Here is a 15,862-nt window from a genome sequence, read left to right on the forward strand (position 1 = left end):
CATGGCCTGTCCTGCCTTTCTGGATTTTACACTTTTTTCAGATGGCCCTTTTGACCGGGGGGAAGTGAGACTTCATTGTAGTGCAGATTTCCTTTGCAAGCTTGCTTGGTTGGCCAAAAAGGGCGTATGCGTTTTTTCCTGAATATATTCAGGAAAAAACGCATACACCCTTTTTGGCCAAGTGCATCATTGTGGACGTTCTGCCTCTTTTCCTATGCTTTCAATGCAATTCCAGTCTACCTCCTGAAATCGGTTTCCTGCAATTCTGCCCCGCTTTCAAGTCCTCTTGGCAGCCTTACTTCAGTCTATTTTTGGACGATAGCTGTCATTTATAACTCTGCAGGTTTGTGAATTACAGTGCCCCTGAGCTCCTTTCTTCAACTCGCTTTCTTTTGAGCTGGCCGCAAAACCGCAGGATGGCTTCAGGCCCTAATCTGGTTCCGGTACGGCACGCTGAGCCTTTGGTTATTTCCTCTTCCTGGTGGGAAATGAGAGTTAAATTTGCCCGTCCAGACACCTCCAGCTAGCCTCTCATTGGTTCTCGCTATTCCTGTTCATCTTCCGCAGAAATTGCAAACTGGGCCAAACAGGAGGTTAAAGGCGCTGACTCTCCAAGTGGGGAGAGTGTTAGTAAAGCGTCTGGAATGTTGCACCCGAGTACCAGGGGAGGAAAACTGAGACATATTTGAACACGTCTCCCGATCACATGGTTGATCATACTCTGGGTTCCACATGCATGTTTTAGCTGAAGGAAGAATACCTAAAATCTGCGTAGTTGAAATCCGTGGAATGGGTACCATGCAATATGACTTCAAAGGACTTCATTTGCTCACTGAACCTCTCCAATCCTATCACTGCTGCGTTTATGCCCCTGTACACATGCTTGATTCTCTTTCGGAGACATAGCAATCTATAGGTTTTAAGATACTTACTAGTCAGGTACATTCTTAGGCGTTTAATATGCGGTGTTGAGTCCATTTCGTTGAGCAAGGAGTAGCTCTTGTCTATTCCATATTTGGCTTAAGGAACTTTGTGCTCATTTCAATCTCTGGTTTTATGCAGCACCCCAACTCACCTTTCCCCTTAAGCAAGCATAAGTTGGTTTTCTAAATTTGAGACCCTGTTCTGTTCTGTAATTCAGTTCCTGTGTAGCCAAGTTTACATTCCGTGTATTACTGATATCTTATGATGTTTCTTTTTCTGTGTGACTTATTTCAGTTAGAATCATCATACCTGAATCCACTCATTGTGCTGCTAAGGGCCTGATGACACAGATTTCATTGCTGAGTGATATTGCTTTGTAAGTAAATACCACAACTTCTTTATCCATTTTTCACTTTCTGCGATGTTGAACTTGTACTGTAAACGAGGTTCTTGTAAACAGAGCCGTTCCAAACTTTGGGGTGGCTGTGTCTTTTTGATTTTAATTTCCCTAAGCTATAGGACCATAAGTGGAAGTGCCCTAGGCTCTGTTGCTTTGTTTTTCAGATGTTTCAGGAAACACCATACACTTCTCCCTAGTGTCTGTTGGCAATTTACATCCCGCCCATCAGCATAACAAGGCTCCCAGTTCTCCATGGCCTGTCCTGCCTTTCTGGATTTTACACTTTTTTCAGATGGCCCTTTTGACCGGGGGGAAGTGAGACTTCATTGTAGTGCAGATTTCCTTTGCAAGCTTGCTTGGTTGGCCAAAAAGGGCGTATGCGTTTTTTCCTGAATATATTCAGGAAAAAACGCATACGCCCTTTTTGGCCAAGTGCATCATTGTGGACGTTCTGCCTCTTTTCCTATGCTTTCAATGCAATTCCAGTCTACCTCCTGAAATCGGATTCCTGCAATTCTGCCCCGCTTTCAAGTCCTCTTGGCAGCCTTACTTCAGTCTATTTTTGGACGATAGCTGTCATTTATAACTCTGCAGGTTTGTGAATTACAGTGCCCCTGAGCTCCTTTCTTCAACTCGCTTTCTTTTGAGCTGGCCGCAACACCGCAGGATGGCTTCAGGCCCTAATCTGGTTCCGGCACGGCACACTGAGCCTTTGGTTATTTCCTCTTCCTGGTGGGAAATGAGAGTTAAATTTGCCCGTCCAGACACCTCCAGCTAGCCTCTCATTGGTTCTCGCTATTCCTGTTCATCTTCCGCAGAAATTGCAAACTGGGCCAAACAGGAGGTTAAAGGGACTGACTCTCCAAGTGGGGAGAGTGTTAGTAAAGCGTCTGGAATGTTGCACCCGAGTACCAGGGGAGGAAAACTGAGACATATTTGAACACGTCTCCCGATCACATGGTTGATCATACTCTGGGTTCCACATGCATGTTTTAGCTGAAGGAAGAATACCTAAAATCTGTGTAGTTGAAACCCGTGGAATGGGTACCATGCAATATGACTTCAAAGGTCTTCATTTGCTCACTGAACCTCTCCAATCCTATCACTGCTGCGTTTATGCCCCTGTACACATGCTTGATTCTCTTTCGGAGACATAGCAATCCATAGGTTTTAAGATACTTACTAGTCAGGTACATTCTTAGGCGTTTAATATGCGGTGTTGAGTCCACTTCGTTGAGCAAGGAGTAGCTCTTGTCTATTCCATATTTGGCTTAAGGAACTTTGTGCTCATTTCAATCTCTGGTTTTATGCAGCACCCCAACTCACCTTTCCCCTTAAGCAAGCATAAGTTGGTTTTCTAAATTTGAGACCCTGTTCTGTTCTGTAATTCAGTTCCTGTGTAGCCAAGTTTACATTCCGTGTATTACTGATATCTTATGATGTTTCTTTTTCTGTGTGACTTATTTCAGTTAGAATCACCATACCCGAATCCACTCATTATGCTGCTACGGGCCTGGTGACATAGATTTCATTGCTGAGTGATATTGCTTTGTACATGAGTACCACAACTTCTTTATCCATTTTTCACTTTCTGTGATATTGAACTTGTACGGTAAACGAGGTTCTTGTAAACAGAGGCGTCCCAAACTTTGGGGTGGCTGTGTCTTTTTGATTTTAATTTCCCTAAGCTATAGGACCATAACTGGAAGTGCACTAGGCTCTGTTGCTTTGTTTTTTAGATGTTTCAGGAAACACCATACACTTCTCCGGAGTGGCTGTTGGCAATTTACATCCCGCCCATCAGCATAACAAGGCTCCCAGTTCTCCATGTCCTGTCCTGCCTTTCTGGATTTTACACTTTTTTCAGATGGCCCTTTTGACCGGGGGGAAGTGAGACTTCATTGTAGTGCAGATTTCCTTTGCAAGCTTGCTTGGTTGGCCAAAAAGGGCGTATGCGTTTTTTCCTGAATATATTCAGGAAAAAACGCATACGCCCTTTTTGGCCAAGTGCATCATTGTGGACGTTCTGCCTCTTTTCCTATGCTTTCAATGCAATTCCAGTCTACCTCCTGAAATCGGTTTCCTGCAATTCTGCCCCGCTTTCAAGTCCTCTTGGCAGCCTTACTTCAGTCTATTTTTGGACGATAGCTGTCATTTATAACTCTGCAGGTTTGTGAATTACAGTGCCCCTGAGCTCCTTTCTTCAACTCGCTTTCTTTTGAGCTGGCCGCAACACCGCAGGATGGCTTCAGGCCCTAATCTGGTTCCGGTACGGCACGCTGAGCCTTTGGTTATTTCCTCTTCCTGGTGGGAAATGAGAGTTAAATTTGCCCGTCCAGACACCTCCAGCTAGCCTCTCATTGGTTCTCGCTATTCCTGTTCATCTTCCGCAGAAATTGCAAACTGGGCCAAACAGGAGGTTAAAGGGACTGACTCTCCAAGTGGGGAGAGTGTTAGTAAAGCGTCTGGAATGTTGCACCCGAGTACCAGGGGAGGAAAACTGAGACATATTTGAACACGTCTCCCGATCACATGGTTGATCATACTCTGGGTTCCACATGCATGTTTTAGCTGAAGGAAGAATACCTAAAATCTGCGTAGTTGAAACCCGTGGAATGGGTACCATGCAATATGACTTCAAAGGTCTTCATTTGCTCACTGAACCTCTCCAATCCTATCACTGCTGCGTTTATGCCCCTGTACACATGCTTGATTCTCTTTCAGAGACATAGCAATCTATAGGTTTTAAGATACTTACTAGTCAGGTACATTCTTAGGCGTTTAATATGCGGTGTTGAGTCCATTTCGTTGAGCAAGGAGTAGCTCTTGTCTATTCCATATTTGGCTTAAGGAACTTTGTGCTCATTTCAATCTCTGGTTTTATGCAGTACCCCAACTCACCTTTCCCCTTAAGCAAGCATAAGTTGGTTTTCTAAATTTGAGACCCTGTTCTGTTCTGTAATTCAGTTCCTGTGTAGCCAAGTTTACATTCCGTGTATTACTGATATCTTATGATGTTTCTTTTTCTGTGTGACTTATTTCAGTTAGAATCATCATACATGAATCCACTCATTGTGCTGCTAAGGGCCTGATGACACAGATTTCATTGCTGAGTGATATTGCTTTGTAACTAAATACCACAACTTCTTTATCCATTTTTCACTTTCTGCAATGTTGAACTTGTACTGTAAACGAGGTTCTTGTAAACAGAGCCGTTCCAAACTTTGGGGTGGCTGTGTCTTTTTGATTTTAATTTCCCTAAGCTATAGGACCATAAGTGGAAGTGCCCTAGGTTCTGTTGCTTTGTTTTTTAGATGTTTCAGGAAACACCATACACTTCTCCCGAGTGGTTGTTGGCAATTTACATCCCGCCCATCAGCATAACAAGGCTCCCAGTTCTCCATGGCCTGTCCTGCCTTTCTGGATTTTACACTTTTTTCAGATGGCCCTTTTGACAGGGGGGAAGTGAGACTTCATTGTAGTGCAGATTTCCTTTGCAAGCTTGCTTGGTTGGCCAAAAAGGGCGTATGCGTTTTTTCCTGAATATATTCAGGAAAAAACGCATACGCCCTTTTTGGCCAAGTGCATCATTGTGGACGTTCTGCCTCTTTTCCTATGCTTTCAATGCAATTCCAGTCTACCTCCTGAAATCGGATTCCTGCAATTCTGCCCCGCTTTCAAGTCCTCTTGGCAGCCTTACTTCAGTCTATTTTTGGACGATAGCTGTCATTTATAACTCTGCAGGTTTGTGAATTACAGTGTCCCTGAGCTCCTTTCTTCAACTCGCTTTCTTTTGAGCTGGCCGCAACACCGCAGGATGGCTTCAGGCCCTAATCTGGTTCCGGTACGGCACGCTGAGCCTTTGGTTATTTCCTCTTCCTGGTGGGAAATGAGAGTTAAATTTGCCCGTCCAGACACCTCCAGCTAGCCTCTCATTGGTTCTCGCTATTCCTGTTCATCTTCCGCAGAAATTGCAAACTGGGCCAAACAGGAGGTTAAAGGGACTGACTCTCCAAGTGGGGAGAGTGTTAGTAAAGCGTCTGGAATGTTGCACCCGAGTACCAGGGGAGGAAAACTGAGACATATTTGAACACGTCTCCCGATCACATGGTTGATCATACTCTGGGTTCCACATGCATGTTTTAGCTGAAGGAAGAATACCTAAAATCTGCGTAGTTGAAACCCGTGGAATGGGTACCATGCAATATGACTTCAAAGGTCTTCATTTGCTCACTGAACCTCTCCAATCCTATCACTGCTGCGTTTATGCCCCTGTACACATGCTTGATTCTCTTTCGGAGACATAGCAATCTATAGGTTTTAAGATACTTACTAGTCAGGTACATTCTTAGGCGTTTAATATGCGGTGTTGAGTCCATTTCGTTGAGCAAGGAGTAGCTCTTGTCTATTCCATATTTGGCTTAAGGAACTTTGTGCTCATTTCAATCTCTGGTTTTATGCAGCACCCCAACTCACCTTTCCCCTTAAGCAAGCATAAGTTGGTTTTCTAAATTTGAGACCCTGTTCTGTTCTGTAATTCAGTTCCTGTGTAGCCAAGTTTACATTCTGTGTATTACTGATATCTTATGATGTTTCTTTTTCTGTGTGACTTATTTCAGTTAGAATCATCATACCTGAATCCACTCATTGTGCTGCTAAGGGCCTGATGACACAGATTTCATTGCTGAGTGATATTGCTTTGTAACTAAATACCACAACTTCTTTATCCATTTTTCACTTTCTGCAATGTTGAACTTGTACTGTAAACGAGGTTCTTGTAAACAGAGCCGTTCCAAACTTTGGGGTGGCTGTGTCTTTTTGATTTTAATTTCCCTAAGCTATAGGACCATAAGTGGAAGTGCCCTAGGTTCTGTTGCTTTGTTTTTTAGATGTTTCAGGAAACACCATACACTTCTCCCGAGTGGTTGTTGGCAATTTACATCCCGCCCATCAGCATAACAAGGCTCCCAGTTCTCCATGGCCTGTCCTGCCTTTCTGGATTTTACACTTTTTTCAGATGGCCCTTTTGACAGGGGGGAAGTGAGACTTCATTGTAGTGCAGATTTCCTTTGCAAGCTTGCTTGGTTGGCCAAAAAGGGCGTATGCGTTTTTTCCTGAATATATTCAGGAAAAAACGCATACGCCCTTTTTGGCCAAGTGCATCATTGTGGACGTTCTGCCTCTTTTCCTATGCTTTCAATGCAATTCCAGTCTACCTCCTGAAATCGGATTCCTGCAATTCTGCCCCGCTTTCAAGTCCTCTTGGCAGCCTTACTTCAGTCTATTTTTGGACGATAGCTGTCATTTATAACTCTGCAGGTTTGTGAATTACAGTGCCCCTGAGCTCCTTTCTTCAACTCGCTTTCTTTTGAGCTGGCCGCAACACCGCAGGATGGCTTCAGGCCCTAATCTGGTTCCGGTACGGCACGCTGAGCCTTTGGTTATTTCCTCTTCCTGGTGGGAAATGAGAGTTAAATTTGCCCGTCCAGACACCTCCAGCTAGCCTCTCATTGGTTCTCGCTATTCCTGTTCATCTTCCGCAGAAATTGCAAACTGGGCCAAACAGGAGGTTAAAGGGACTGACTCTCCAAGTGGGGAGAGTGTTAGTAAAGTGTCTGGAATTTTGCACCCGAGTACCAGGGGAGGAAAACTGAGACATATTTGAACACGTCTCCCGATCACATGGTTGATCATACTCTGGGTTCCACATGCATGTTTTAGCTGAAGGAAGAATACCTAAAATCTGTGTAGTTGAAACCCGTGGAATGGGTACCATGCAATATGACTTCAAAGGTCTTCATTTGCTCACTGAACCTCTCCAATCCTATCACTGCTGCGTTTATGTCCCTGTACACATGCTTGATTCTCTTTCGGAGACATAGCAATCTATAGGTTTTAAGATACTTACTAGTCAGGTACATTCTTAGGCGTTTAATATGCGGTGTTGAGTCCACTTCGTTGAGCAAGGAGTAGCTCTTGTCTATTCCATATTTGGCTTAAGGAACTTTGTGCTCATTTCAATCTCTGGTTTTATGCAGCACCCCAACTCACCTTTCCCCTTAAGCAAGCATAAGTTGGTTTTCTAAATTTGAGACCCTGTTCTGTTCTGTAATTCAGTTCCTGTGTAGCCAAGTTTACATTCCGTGTATTACTGATATCTTATGATGTTTCTTTTTCTGTGTGACTTATTTCAGTTAGAATCACCATACCCGAATCCACTCATTATGCTGCTACGGGCCTGGTGACATAGATTTCATTGCTGAGTGATATTGCTTTGTACATGAGTACCACAACTTCTTTATCCATTTTTCACTTTCTGTGATATTGAACTTGTACGGTAAACGAGGTTCTTGTAAACAGAGGCGTCCCAAACTTTGGGGTGGCTGTGTCTTTTTGATTTTAATTTCCCTAAGCTATAGGACCATAAGTGGAAGTGCACTAGGCTCTGTTGCTTTGTTTTTTAGATGTTTCAGGAAACACCATACACTTCTCCGGAGTGGCTGTTGGCAACTTACATACCGCCCATCAGCATAACAAGGCTCCCAGTTCTCCATGTCCTGTCCTGCCTTTCTGGATTTTACACTTTTTTCAGATGGCCCTTTTGACCGGGGGGAAGTGAGACTTCATTGTAGTGCAGATTTCCTTTGCAAGCTTGCTTGGTTGGCCAAAAAGGGCGTATGCGTTTTTTCCTGAATATATTCAGGAAAAAACGCATACGCCCTTTTTGGCCAAGTGCATCATTGTGGACGTTCTGCCTCTTTTCCTATGCTTTCAATGCAATTCCAGTCTACCTCCTGAAATCGGTTTCCTGCAATTCTGCCCCGCTTTCAAGTCCTCTTGGCAGCCTTACTTCAGTCTATTTTTGGACGATAGCTGTCATTTATAACTCTGCAGGTTTGTGAATTACAGTGCCCCTGAGCTCCTTTCTTCAACTCGCTTTCTTTTGAGCTGGCCGCAAAACCGCAGGATGGCTTCAGGCCCTAATCTGGTTCCGGTACGGCACGCTGAGCCTTTGGTTATTTCCTCTTCCTGGTGGGAAATGAGAGTTAAATTTGCCCGTCCAGACACCTCCAGCTAGCCTCTCATTGGTTCTCGCTATTCCTGTTCATCTTCCGCAGAAATTGCAAACTGGGCCAAACAGGAGGTTAAAGGCGCTGACTCTCCAAGTGGGGAGAGTGTTAGTAAAGCGTCTGGAATGTTGCACCCGAGTACCAGGGGAGGAAAACTGAGACATATTTGAACACGTCTCCCGATCACATGGTTGATCATACTCTGGGTTCCACATGCATGTTTTAGCTGAAGGAAGAATACCTAAAATCTGCGTAGTTGAAATCCTTGGAATGGGTACCATGCAATATGACTTCAAAGGTCTCCATTTGCTCACTGAACCTCTCCAATCCTATCACTGCTGCGTTTATGCCCCTGTACACATGCTTGATTCTCTTTCGGAGACATAGCAATCTATAGGTTTTAAGATACTTACTAGTCAGGTACATTCTTAGGCGTTTAATATGCGGTGTTGAGTCCATTTCGTTGAGCAAGGAGTAGCTCTTGTCTATTCCATATTTGGCTTAAGGAACTTTGTGCTCATTTCAATCTCTGGTTTTATGCAGCACCCCAACTCACCTTTCCCCTTAAGCAAGCATAAGTTGGTTTTCTAAATTTGAGACCCTGTTCTGTTCTGTAATTCAGTTCCTGTGTAGCCAAGTTTACATTCCGTGTATTACTGATATCTTATGATGTTTCTTTTTCTGTGTGACTTATTTCAGTTAGAATCATCATACCTGAATCCACTCATTGTGCTGCTAAGGGCCTGATGACACAGATTTCATTGCTGAGTGATATTGCTTTGTAAGTAAATACCACAACTTCTTTATCCATTTTTCACTTTCTGCGATGTTGAACTTGTACTGTAAACGAGGTTCTTGTAAACAGAGCCGTTCCAAACTTTGGGGTGGCTGTGTCTTTTTGATTTTAATTTCCCTAAGCTATAGGACCATAAGTGGAAGTGCCCTAGGCTCTGTTGCTTTGTTTTTCAGATGTTTCAGGAAACACCATACACTTCTCCCTAGTGTCTGTTGGCAATTTACATCCCGCCCATCAGCATAACAAGGCTCCCAGTTCTCCATGGCCTGTCCTGCCTTTCTGGATTTTACACTTTTTTCAGATGGCCCTTTTGACCGGGGGGAAGTGAGACTTCATTGTAGTGCAGATTTCCTTTGCAAGCTTGCTTGGTTGGCCAAAAAGGGCGTATGCGTTTTTTCCTGAATATATTCAGGAAAAAACGCATACGCCCTTTTTGGCCAAGTGCATCATTGTGGACGTTCTGCCTCTTTTCCTATGCTTTCAATGCAATTCCAGTCTACCTCCTGAAATCGGATTCCTGCAATTCTGCCCCGCTTTCAAGTCCTCTTGGCAGCCTTACTTCAGTCTATTTTTGGACGATAGCTGTCATTTATAACTCTGCAGGTTTGTGAATTACAGTGCCCCTGAGCTCCTTTCTTCAACTCGCTTTCTTTTGAGCTGGCCGCAACACCGCAGGATGGCTTCAGGCCCTAATCTGGTTCCGGCACGGCACACTGAGCCTTTGGTTATTTCCTCTTCCTGGTGGGAAATGAGAGTTAAATTTGCCCGTCCAGACACCTCCAGCTAGCCTCTCATTGGTTCTCGCTATTCCTGTTCATCTTCCGCAGAAATTGCAAACTGGGCCAAACAGGAGGTTAAAGGGACTGACTCTCCAAGTGGGGAGAGTGTTAGTAAAGCGTCTGGAATGTTGCACCCGAGTACCAGGGGAGGAAAACTGAGACATATTTGAACACGTCTCCCGATCACATGGTTGATCATACTCTGGGTTCCACATGCATGTTTTAGCTGAAGGAAGAATACCTAAAATCTGTGTAGTTGAAACCCGTGGAATGGGTACCATGCAATATGACTTCAAAGGTCTTCATTTGCTCACTGAACCTCTCCAATCCTATCACTGCTGCGTTTATGCCCCTGTACACATGCTTGATTCTCTTTCGGAGACATAGCAATCCATAGGTTTTAAGATACTTACTAGTCAGGTACATTCTTAGGCGTTTAATATGCGGTGTTGAGTCCACTTCGTTGAGCAAGGAGTAGCTCTTGTCTATTCCATATTTGGCTTAAGGAACTTTGTGCTCATTTCAATCTCTGGTTTTATGCAGCACCCCAACTCACCTTTCCCCTTAAGCAAGCATAAGTTGGTTTTCTAAATTTGAGACCCTGTTCTGTTCTGTAATTCAGTTCCTGTGTAGCCAAGTTTACATTCCGTGTATTACTGATATCTTATGATGTTTCTTTTTCTGTGTGACTTATTTCAGTTAGAATCACCATACCCGAATCCACTCATTATGCTGCTACGGGCCTGGTGACATAGATTTCATTGCTGAGTGATATTGCTTTGTACATGAGTACCACAACTTCTTTATCCATTTTTCACTTTCTGTGATATTGAACTTGTACGGTAAACGAGGTTCTTGTAAACAGAGGCGTCCCAAACTTTGGGGTGGCTGTGTCTTTTTGATTTTAATTTCCCTAAGCTATAGGACCATAAGTGGAAGTGCACTAGGCTCTGTTGCTTTGTTTTTTAGATGTTTCAGGAAACACCATACACTTCTCCGGAGTGGCTGTTGGCAATTTACATCCCGCCCATCAGCATAACAAGGCTCCCAGTTCTCCATGTCCTGTCCTGCCTTTCTGGATTTTACACTTTTTTCAGATGGCCCTTTTGACCGGGGGGAAGTGAGACTTCATTGTAGTGCAGATTTCCTTTGCAAGCTTGCTTGGTTGGCCAAAAAGGGCGTATGCGTTTTTTCCTGAATATATTCAGGAAAAAACGCATACGCCCTTTTTGGCCAAGTGCATCATTGTGGACGTTCTGCCTCTTTTCCTATGCTTTCAATGCAATTCCAGTCTACCTCCTGAAATCGGTTTCCTGCAATTCTGCCCCGCTTTCAAGTCCTCTTGGCAGCCTTACTTCAGTCTATTTTTGGACGATAGCTGTCATTTATAACTCTGCAGGTTTGTGAATTACAGTGCCCCTGAGCTCCTTTCTTCAACTCGCTTTCTTTTGAGCTGGCCGCAACACCGCAGGATGGCTTCAGGCCCTAATCTGGTTCCGGTACGGCACGCTGAGCCTTTGGTTATTTCCTCTTCCTGGTGGGAAATGAGAGTTAAATTTGCCCGTCCAGACACCTCCAGCTAGCCTCTCATTGGTTCTCGCTATTCCTGTTCATCTTCCGCAGAAATTGCAAACTGGGCCAAACAGGAGGTTAAAGGGACTGACTCTCCAAGTGGGGAGAGTGTTAGTAAAGCGTCTGGAATGTTGCACCCGAGTACCAGGGGAGGAAAACTGAGACATATTTGAACACGTCTCCCGATCACATGGTTGATCATACTCTGGGTTCCACATGCATGTTTTAGCTGAAGGAAGAATACCTAAAATCTGCGTAGTTGAAACCCGTGGAATGGGTACCATGCAATATGACTTCAAAGGTCTTCATTTGCTCACTGAACCTCTCCAATCCTATCACTGCTGCGTTTATGCCCCTGTACACATGCTTGATTCTCTTTCGGAGACATAGCAATCTATAGGTTTTAAGATACTTACTAGTCAGGTACATTCTTAGGCGTTTAATATGCGGTGTTGAGTCCATTTCGTTGAGCAAGGAGTAGCTCTTGTCTATTCCATATTTGGCTTAAGGAACTTTGTGCTCATTTCAATCTCTGGTTTTATGCAGCACCCCAACTCACCTTTCCCCTTAAGCAAGCATAAGTTGGTTTTCTAAATTTGAGACCCTGTTCTGTTCTGTAATTCAGTTCCTGTGTAGCCAAGTTTACATTCCGTGTATTACTGATATCTTATGATGTTTCTTTTTCTGTGTGACTTATTTCAGTTAGAATCATCATACCTGAATCCACTCATTGTGCTGCTAAGGGCCTGATGACACAGATTTCATTGCTGAGTGATATTGCTTTGTAACTAAATACCACAACTTCTTTATCCATTTTTCACTTTCTGCAATGTTTAACTTGTACTGTAAACGAGGTTCTTGTAAACAGAGCCGTTCCAAACTTTGGGGTGGCTGTGTCTTTTTGATTTTAATTTCCCTAAGCTATAGGACCATAAGTGGAAGTGCCCTAGGTTCTGTTGCTTTGTTTTTTAGATGTTTCAGGAAACACCATACACTTCTCCCGAGTGGTTGTTGGCAATTTACATCCCGCCCATCAGCATAACAAGGCTCCCAGTTCTCCATGGCCTGTCCTGCCTTTCTGGATTTTACACTTTTTTCAGATGGCCCTTTTGACAGGGGGGAAGTGAGACTTCATTGTAGTGCAGATTTCCTTTGCAAGCTTGCTTGGTTGGCCAAAAAGAGCGTATGCGTTTTTTCCTGAATATATTCAGGAAAAAACGCATACGCCCTTTTTGGCCAAGTGCATCATTGTGGACGTTCTGCCTCTTTTCCTATGCTTTCAATGCAATTCCAGTCTACCTCCTGAAATCGGATTCCTGCAATTCTGCCCCGCTTTCAAGTCCTCTTGGCAGCCTTACTTCAGTCTATTTTTGGACGATAGCTGTCATTTATAACTCTGCAGGTTTGTGAATTACAGTGCCCCTGAGCTCCTTTCTTCAACTCGCTTTCTTTTGAGCTGGCCGCAACACCGCAGGATGGCTTCAGGCCCTAATCTGGTTCCGGTACGGCACGCTGAGCCTTTGGTTATTTCCTCTTCCTGGTGGGAAATGAGAGTTAAATTTGCCCGTCCAGACACCTCCAGCTAGCCTCTCATTGGTTCTCGCTATTCCTGTTCATCTTCCGCAGAAATTGCAAACTGGGCCAAACAGGAGGTTAAAGGGACTGACTCTCCAAGTGGGGAGAGTGTTAGTAAAGCGTCTGGAATTTTGCACCCGAGTACCAGGGGAGGAAAACTGAGACATATTTGAACACGTCTCCCGATCACATGGTTGATCATACTCTGGGTTCCACATGCATGTTTTAGCTGAAGGAAGAATACCTAAAATCTGTGTAGTTGAAACCCGTGGAATGGGTACCATGCAATATGACTTCAAAGGTCTTCATTTGCTCACTGAACCTCTCCAATCCTATCACTGCTGCGTTTATGTCCCTGTACACATGCTTGATTCTCTTTCGGAGACATAGCAATCTATAGGTTTTAAGATACTTACTAGTCAGGTACATTCTTAGGCGTTTAATATGCGGTGTTGAGTCCACTTCGTTGAGCAAGGAGTAGCTCTTGTCTATTCCATATTTGGCTTAAGGAACTTTGTGCTCATTTCAATCTCTGGTTTTATGCAGCACCCCAACTCACCTTTCCCCTTAAGCAAGCATAAGTTGGTTTTCTAAATTTGAGACCCTGTTCTGTTCTGTAATTCAGTTCCTGTGTAGCCAAGTTTACATTCCGTGTATTACTGATATCTTATGATGTTTCTTTTTCTGTGTGACTTATTTCAGTTAGAATCACCATACCCGAATCCACTCATTATGCTGCTACGGGCCTGGTGACATAGATTTCATTGCTGAGTGATATTGCTTTGTACATGAGTACCACAACTTCTTTATCCATTTTTCACTTTCTGTGATATTGAACTTGTACGGTAAACGAGGTTCTTGTAAACAGAGGCGTCCCAAACTTTGGGGTGGCTGTGTCTTTTTGATTTTAATTTCCCTAAGCTATAGGACCATAAGTGGAAGTGCACTAGGCTCTGTTGCTTTGTTTTTTAGATGTTTCAGGAAACACCATACACTTCTCCGGAGTGGCTGTTGGCAACTCACATACCGCCCATGAGCATAACAAGGCTCCCAGTTCTCCATGTCCTGTCCTGCCTTTCTGGATTTTACACTTTTTTCAGATGGCCCTTTTGACCGGGGGGAAGTGAGACTTCATTGTAGTGCAGATTTCCTTTGCAAGCTTGCTTGGTTGGCCAAAAAGGGCGTATGCGTTTTTTCCTGAATATATTCAGGAAAAAACGCATACGCCCTTTTTGGCCAAGTGCATCATTGTGGACGTTCTGCCTCTTTTCCTATGCTTTCAATGCAATTCCAGTCTACCTCCTGAAATCGGTTTCCTGCAATTCTGCCCCGCTTTCAAGTCCTCTTGGCAGCCTTACTTCAGTCTATTTTTGGACGATAGCTGTCATTTATAACTCTGCAGGTTTGTGAATTACAGTGCCCCTGAGCTCCTTTCTTCAACTCGCTTTCTTTTGAGCTGGCCGCAAAACCGCAGGATGGCTTCAGGCCCTAATCTGGTTCCGGTACGGCACGCTGAGCCTTTGGTTATTTCCTCTTCCTGGTGGGAAATGAGAGTTAAATTTGCCCGTCCAGACACCTCCAGCTAGCCTCTCATTGGTTCTCGCTATTCCTGTTCATCTTCCGCAGAAATTGCAAACTGGGCCAAACAGGAGGTTAAAGGCACTGACTCTCCAAGTGGGGAGAGTGTTAGTAAAGCGTCTGGAATGTTGCACCCGAGTACCAGGGGAGGAAAACTGAGACATATTTGAACACGTCTCCCGATCACATGGTTGATCATACTCTGGGTTCCACATGCATGTTTTAGCTGAAGGAAGAATACCTAAAATCTGCGTAGTTGAAATCCGTGGAATGGGTACCATGCAATATGACTTCAAAGGTCTTCATTTGCTCACTGAACCTCTCCAATCCTATCACTGCTGCGTTTATGCCCCTGTACACATGCTTGATTCTCTTTCGGAGACATAGCAATCTATAGGTTTTAAGATACTTACTAGTCAGGTACATTCTTAGGCGTTTAATATGCGGTGTTGAGTCCATTTCATTGAGCAAGGAGTAGCACTTGTCTATTCCATATTTGGCTTAAGGAACTTTGTGCTCATTTCAATCTCTGGTTTTATGCAGCACCCCAACTCACCTTTCCCCTTAAGCAAGCATAAGTTGGTTTTCTAAATTTGAGACCCTGTTCTGTTCTGTAATTCAGTTCCTGTGTAGCCAAGTTTACATTCCGTGTATTACTGATATCTTATGATGTTTCTTTTTCTGTGTGACTTATTTCAGTTAGAATCATCATACCTGAATCCACTCATTGTGCTGCTAAGGGCCTGATGACACAGATTTCATTGCTGAGTGATATTGCTTTGTAAGTAAATACCACAACTTCTTTATCCATTTTTCACTTTCTGCGATGTTGAACTTGTACTGTAAACGAGGTTCTTGTAAACAGAGCCGTTCCAAACTTTGGGGTGGCTGTGTCTTTTTGATTTTAATTTCCCTAAGCTATAGGACCATAAGTGGAAGTGCCCTAGGCTCTGTTGCTTTGTTTTTCAGATGTTTCAGGAAACACCATACACTTCTCCCTAGTGTCTGTTGGCAATTTACATCCCGCCCATCAGCATAACAAGGCTCCCAGTTCTCCATGGCCTGTCCTGCCTTTCTGGATTTTACACTTTTTTCAGATGGCCCTTTTGACCGGGGGGAAGTGAGACTTCATTGTAGTGCAGATTTCCTTTGCAAGCTTGCTTGGTTG

At 43.9% G+C, this 15,862-nt stretch overlaps 1 long non-coding RNA gene across 13 annotated transcripts in view; it reads left to right on the forward strand.

Moving 5' to 3' along the window:
- LOC307181276 overlaps positions 1 to 15,862 on the forward strand; it is a 2,057,065-nt gene that overhangs the window by 1,220,080 nt on the left and 821,123 nt on the right. The window contains exon 8 of one of the 13 annotated variants that reach the window (XR_013826320.1): positions 4,369 to 4,431. The exons of the other annotated variants lie outside the window; for them this stretch is intronic. This is a non-coding gene — a long non-coding RNA (uncharacterized lncRNA). Of the gene's footprint in view, positions 1 to 4,368; positions 4,432 to 15,862 lie in introns of those variants that run through there. 13 annotated transcript variants of the gene reach the window in all.

The sequence above is a fragment of the Stenella coeruleoalba genome, assembly GCF_951394435.1.
Source record: "Stenella coeruleoalba genome assembly, contig: scaffold_52, whole genome shotgun sequence".
Taxonomy (NCBI): Eukaryota; Metazoa; Chordata; class Mammalia; order Artiodactyla; family Delphinidae; genus Stenella; species Stenella coeruleoalba.